At 31.4% G+C, this 6,000-nt stretch overlaps 1 long non-coding RNA gene across 1 annotated transcript; it reads right to left on the bottom strand.

The window, feature by feature from the left end:
• Positions 1 to 1,724: 1,724 nt before the first annotated feature.
• LOC139494976 (uncharacterized) lies at positions 1,725 to 3,356 on the bottom strand. Its single transcript, XR_011657226.1, has 3 exons — positions 3,251 to 3,356; positions 2,363 to 2,400; positions 1,725 to 1,794 (listed from the first exon to the last, which is right to left on the bottom strand). It is a non-coding gene; the product is annotated as an uncharacterized lncRNA (long non-coding RNA).
• Positions 3,357 to 6,000: the final 2,644 nt, after the last annotated feature.

Here is a 6,000-nt window from a genome sequence, read left to right as displayed (position 1 = left end):
CGACTTGTAATATTTGTTATTACAGTTGACACAGAGATTGACGTCGACTGTTGCAACAAAATATTTTAAACTTTCAGTAACATATAGAAAGAAATGTTTAAAATTAGATTGAAATGATAAAATTCATATACAAACTATTCTGAAGTAATTGCTCTGAATATACATGATATATTAAGGATAATAAAAAAAAAGATTTATTTGTACAGTATAATTTTAAGCGGAAACATATATAATTTATTCATGAGGGGTCAGTGGCTTTCAATTTTTTTTATGTTATTGCTCGAAGTCTTGGAACGATAAACGTTAGCAGTTTGTTATTCAGTAGTTGGTGTTGATTGTTGTCTGATATATTTGTTTTCGTTCATTAATGGAGCATAAACCAAAATAGCGGTCGAACTGTTGCTCTTTTTTGCATGCCGGGGACTTGATTAACTTATTATTAAAGATGTGTTTTGGTCATTAATTTAGACCAACAATGATGCAAGTACTGTAAACCAACTAATTTTCCCGAGCGATTTATTTTCGCGACATTCGCGAGTACAAAAATAACGCGAATATAAATAGTCGCGAATATGTACAATTTGGATCTTTTCCTATTTAACTACAAAAATGTACATCAACATGATCAAGCAAATTTAAAAATCGCGAAATTAAATCGCCGCGAAAAGTGTTAGTAAGGAGTAAACGCGAAATAAAGTATCCGCGAAAATAAATTCGTTTACAGTATGTTGTAGTGGTTTCAGGAAATTACAACACGGTTAATATTTTTTAAATGATATACGTTTGAATATCTCTAGACTGATGAAAGCAAAGTTAACAAATTTATTAAAACGAAACACCACATTGTACATTCAAATAATGAAAGCAGATAAAAAAAATACATAATCAATTATCTATCAAATTGTACATTTTTTCATAAATTGCGTAGTATGTAATAAAACAGATGTATCAGATACCAAAATGATACTCAATCTCATAAGTTAAAAAACTGAACTGACATAACTGTCAAACATACAAATAACGACCTGACGAACAACAGTTGTTGAACGAGGAATACTGCTTTCTCAAAAGTTGCTAAGACAGGGCTTTGAATCAATCAAATTAAGGTCATCACTCAAGAAATTTTACGGTCGCCATCATGAGCTGATTGGCCATTTTGACAAAAGTGTGTCAGAAATCATATCTGATATTCTTCCTCAGTCATAATAACCTTCCATCATCACCGAACTGAACAAATAACACGACGGGTGCCGTATACGGTGCGGAAAATGCTTATCCTTCCGGAGCACCTGATTTCACTCCTGGTTTTTAGTGGAGTTCGTGCTGTTTCTTGATGATTATTTATAACTGTTGATGTAAATGTCCTTTGGTTTTGTGAGTCTTTGTTTACTCCTTGGTTTTGATTGTTAGTGTCTCTTTACAAACACAATATATGGTAAGAACATACTGATCAACATGTGGTACCCGTTGTGGTACTCATGTGCGTTCAAAACACTGTTTTCGTCGGTAGGATTAGAAATTTACGGAATAATGGTAATAGCAATAAGTATATATATGTCGATTAGATAAAATTGTACGTTTAGCAAAAGAAAATTTCAATTCGTTTAAATTGATTTTTCATTACTTTTTTCAATTCTGCAAGTCGTTGATGACGAATATAGTTTTACTAATGTATCCCTATGAAAGACCTTACAACTTCCATTATATATTTGACTAATACGTACCACTGTGACTACCACTGTAACTCGGCATCTTATATTTCCTACCATAGCGTTTTAATCGAAGAAGATTTTTCTAAAAGAGGAACAATACAAATACTCTTCGTTACCCTCCGAAATTACCATGCAGAAATCCACGGAATTTAGTTTACTCTTTCGTTATATGTAAGCTTGTTAGCTAGAATCATATACAAGTACTTAGGAATAATTACAGTTAGTTTAGAATTCAATTGAAACAAAATGAAATCTGTATCTTTTGTATTGCACCTATACATGTCCCAAGTCAGGAATCTGATGTACAGTAGTTGTCGTTTGTTTATGTAATTTAAACGTGTTTTTCTCTTCTCGTTTTTTAAATAGATTAGACCGTTGGTTTTCCCGTTTGAATGGTTTTTCACAAGTAATTTTGGGGCCCTTTATAGCTTGTTGTTCGATGTGAGCCAAGGCTCCGTGTTGAAGGCCGTACATTAGACTATAATGGTTTACTTTTATAAATTGTTATTTGGATGGAGAGTTGTCTCATTGGCACCCACACCACATCTTCCTATATCTATATAACAATTTTGTAAGAAACTTAAACGCATTTCTTTTTACAATTTAACGATTTGGTTGCAATTATCTACAATAACAAACTATGATATTACCTGCAATTCACTGCCGTCAATTGGACTTGTTTGAAGATCTAAAAAATAAAATAAAAAAATAAGCACAAGTAGTAGCTTAACATTTAGGGTCCGTTTCATATATATATTGCTTTATAAATTAGAGTCTTTTGTTAGGTTCTTGTCGATGTTATTTAATTATTGTTTCTAACTTCTATCAACATTTTATTCAGCGTGTACCAAAGCGCAAATGGAACACACATACATGCGATGAGTATAACATGTTTAAAACAGAAAAGCAACAAATATATCTATATAACCAGTAAAACTTTGCAAATATGCATTTCAAATTAAAATCTTGTTTGGTCTATTTACCTCTTATTCGAGCGTCTTAGATGAGTCTTTTGTAGACAAAACACGCGTCTGTCGCACTGGATTGTTAGCTCAAGTGAGTTTTCTTTTAGCGATTACAAACCTATACAGTATTTACTTAGTTAAGTAAACAAGCATTGCCTCTTGAAATTCTGTTTCTTGTCAAAGCAAACGTTGACATTCATATGCTTTCTTAAAATGTTTCTTGATTTAAATCTTTGTCATTGCAATTCTAATTTTCTGAGAATTGAACTTTTGCAAATTAATTTCTTAATAGTTAACTATCTAGTAAAAATGGGGAATCAAATAGTATATTAGCATATCAATAGTTCGAAACATCTTCACAACACGAGGATCCCTCTGCAGGGTATAACTTGTTTTCTTGTATGAAATTTCTTTAGTATGCATTGCATGAAGATAGCTTATAAAACAATCGTTGAGTATATTCTATTCAAAACCGTGACGATTTAAGCGGGGGGGAATGTCATTTTGTTGTCGTGTATCATTTTAATTTTTCTAATTACAGAAATATATCAAAGACATATTAGTTCTACTTACCACCAACAACCAATAGAAGTATCAAGAGAAATATCGGTATTCGAATCATTTTGTCAACTACAGTTTTCTGGTGCAGTATTTGGGAAAGATTATTTTTGGAAAAAAAAGCTTATCGCAATAAAAAAAATTATAACAACGCCGTGCTTTTATACTAAACATGCAATAATATTGACGTTATATAAGAAATATTATTTGAATAAACCTGATCAAAGATAAGTTAGTGCCCGATGAAAAAGAAGAAAAATACACCATCTGCCGTTCCGAGTATGACATTTTATCGGAAATGAATATTTCATACCTTGTTTACTGATGAATTTCACATTACCATGATTACTGCATTGAACAATGTGATAGCAGTAATATAAAAGAAATTAGCATTCAATTGTATAAGATAAGTATAAGAGTACACATACCAAAAATAACGAACTTTTGCCTGAGAGAAAAGCATAGACAAAACGATAGATCAATTTACAAGAAACACTACGACACCAATAACCAAAAGCTATTACAAATCATCATATAGTTGTCTACATTTACAGGTGCATGCGTTTAAAACAATCGTAAACTTTAGACAATAACTGATGAAATTGCATAATTATTCTTCATAGATCTCAACACTCCCCTTTTTCATTGTGATTAGTAGATGAACAAGCAGAAAAAAAAGAAGAAAGAAAGTCACATTCAATAAGTCAAGGACTAAAAAATGACTAATCAAAATATTCACAATTCTGTTTTGAAATTTAATATTTTTTGGAATTAAAAAAAAACCAGACAGACAGACAGACAGTCAGACAGACAGACACACTTTTTATTTGCCAATCACGACACCAAAAATGATATTCAAACATAATATAAATTATAGTAAAATTAAAATACGTTAAACAAAGTACACATTTTAATTTAATTGATTAATATTGAAAATTAATGTAAAAGAAAACAACGGTTGTGCAGCGATCTGGAGATGACAGTAAACAAGGTCTTTGTATTCTGCACAATACAAAGCATTCTTTAAATGAATGTCGAGCGTTCAATAGAGGAACGCAAAGGTCTTTTGAAACAAAACAATGTCTGTTACAAGTATTGCGATTTTGCGTCACACAAAAGTCGGGAATGCAATGCACGTACAAGTTGTAAAAAATGTGGCAGTACGCAACATACAACCGCACACTTCATATAACTAGAAAACGTACAGCAACGTGCAAGTTCCCAGTCTAGCTTGTCAATACAGATCTTTAGAAGAGGGACCAACATAATCGACTGAAACTAAGTCAACCTCAGTTATTTCTACCTGCACCGAAATATGGATACATATAACGGGTAATATTGTAAATGAAACTTGAAACTATTACTAATTGATAATTCTGTATTGATGTAATTTAAGCCATAAACGTAAAGAAGATTTGTTCTTTACACTTGTGTACTTCTCACATTTCGATACTAAATGATGTCGAACCTACTTTCTCATATCATGCAAATTCTGTGTCGGTGTTCTTCGCGATGAACATGAAATAAATCGTAGGCTTTTAAGAAATCTAAGATTGAAAGAAAATAAAATGTTGATCATATAAATACAAAGGTTAGTCTCGAATATTTTTTATTTTGATAATGCAAATGTTGAAATTAAAAAAAGCAAAACTTTGATATGTAAGTTATGCAAATATTCAAAGTCATAAACTATGGTTGAAGGTAGTGAGCTAAACAATTTTCATAGAAATCAGAAGTGCCAATGCTAATTTCATTGCAAAAAAAAAATATCATTGACTCTTACTAAGTCGTTCCCCTCACTCAAACCTAAACACACACATTATGATGTTTCAAAGTCAATGCACCATGATGAGATGGATGAGGGAATGGAACTTTATAATCTCAATGGAAATACAACTTGCAAATCCCTAAAATATTTGCATAATTAATTAATTATTAATTAGTCGTTAATCTAACATTTACCGAGACAAGTACATGTGTTTGAGGAATAGAAATTCATACATTTATGTGTACCTGCTATTACATTTGTAAACTAAGCCTATGCAACCTATAGTTTGGATTATTTTCAATTCCGTAATTCATCAAATTAACACATCTTCAAACTGTAAAATAAAAATTGATACTAAAAACTCTGGGCGTTTGCTTGTCTCATACACGTCTCCAGGTAAACTAGCTATTGTATATTTGTATTTCATATTTGATGAGGTGGCCCATTATTAGCCTGTGAAAATCAACGTGCTTACATGTACCTACTTAATAAATAAGTGTGATAATTGCATATCAAAATTAATGTTTTTGTTTTGTAGATGAATATTGGCTAACATCTTACTTTGTATCAAAATGAAAATAAAAAAACGTAAAAGGTCATGAGGGACTAAAATACTTAAAGATTTAATATTCGAAGTACAAAAATAGATAAACAAATAGATACATTAGAACAAAAAGTAAGAATCTGAACAGTGACCAAAAGGAAAAACACGATAAGAAGAAACTACAGTAAAACCAAACGCTCAGCGTTTCTTTGAATTCATCAATCAACAAAATAATAGAATGGACTTTATCACTTACACTTACTTTGTCGTGGCAAATAAATTACTAGAACAACGATCAGTATCATCAGTGTACATTCCTTTTTGCACAAACACATCAAACAAAAACACAAACTGGTCGGGGCAGGGTTCTTATACATCCCCGCATAAAAAACAACACTAATTACAGATCGCAGAGTACAACATGTTCTAGATAGGGTATTTCGTTTATTTCGT

This window comes from Mytilus edulis, chromosome 11 (assembly GCF_963676685.1).
Source record: "Mytilus edulis chromosome 11, xbMytEdul2.2, whole genome shotgun sequence".
Classification (NCBI taxonomy): Eukaryota; Metazoa; Mollusca; class Bivalvia; order Mytilida; family Mytilidae; genus Mytilus; species Mytilus edulis.
Note: the sequence above shows the minus strand (reverse complement) of the source record. Positions and strands in the feature narration are given on the sequence as shown.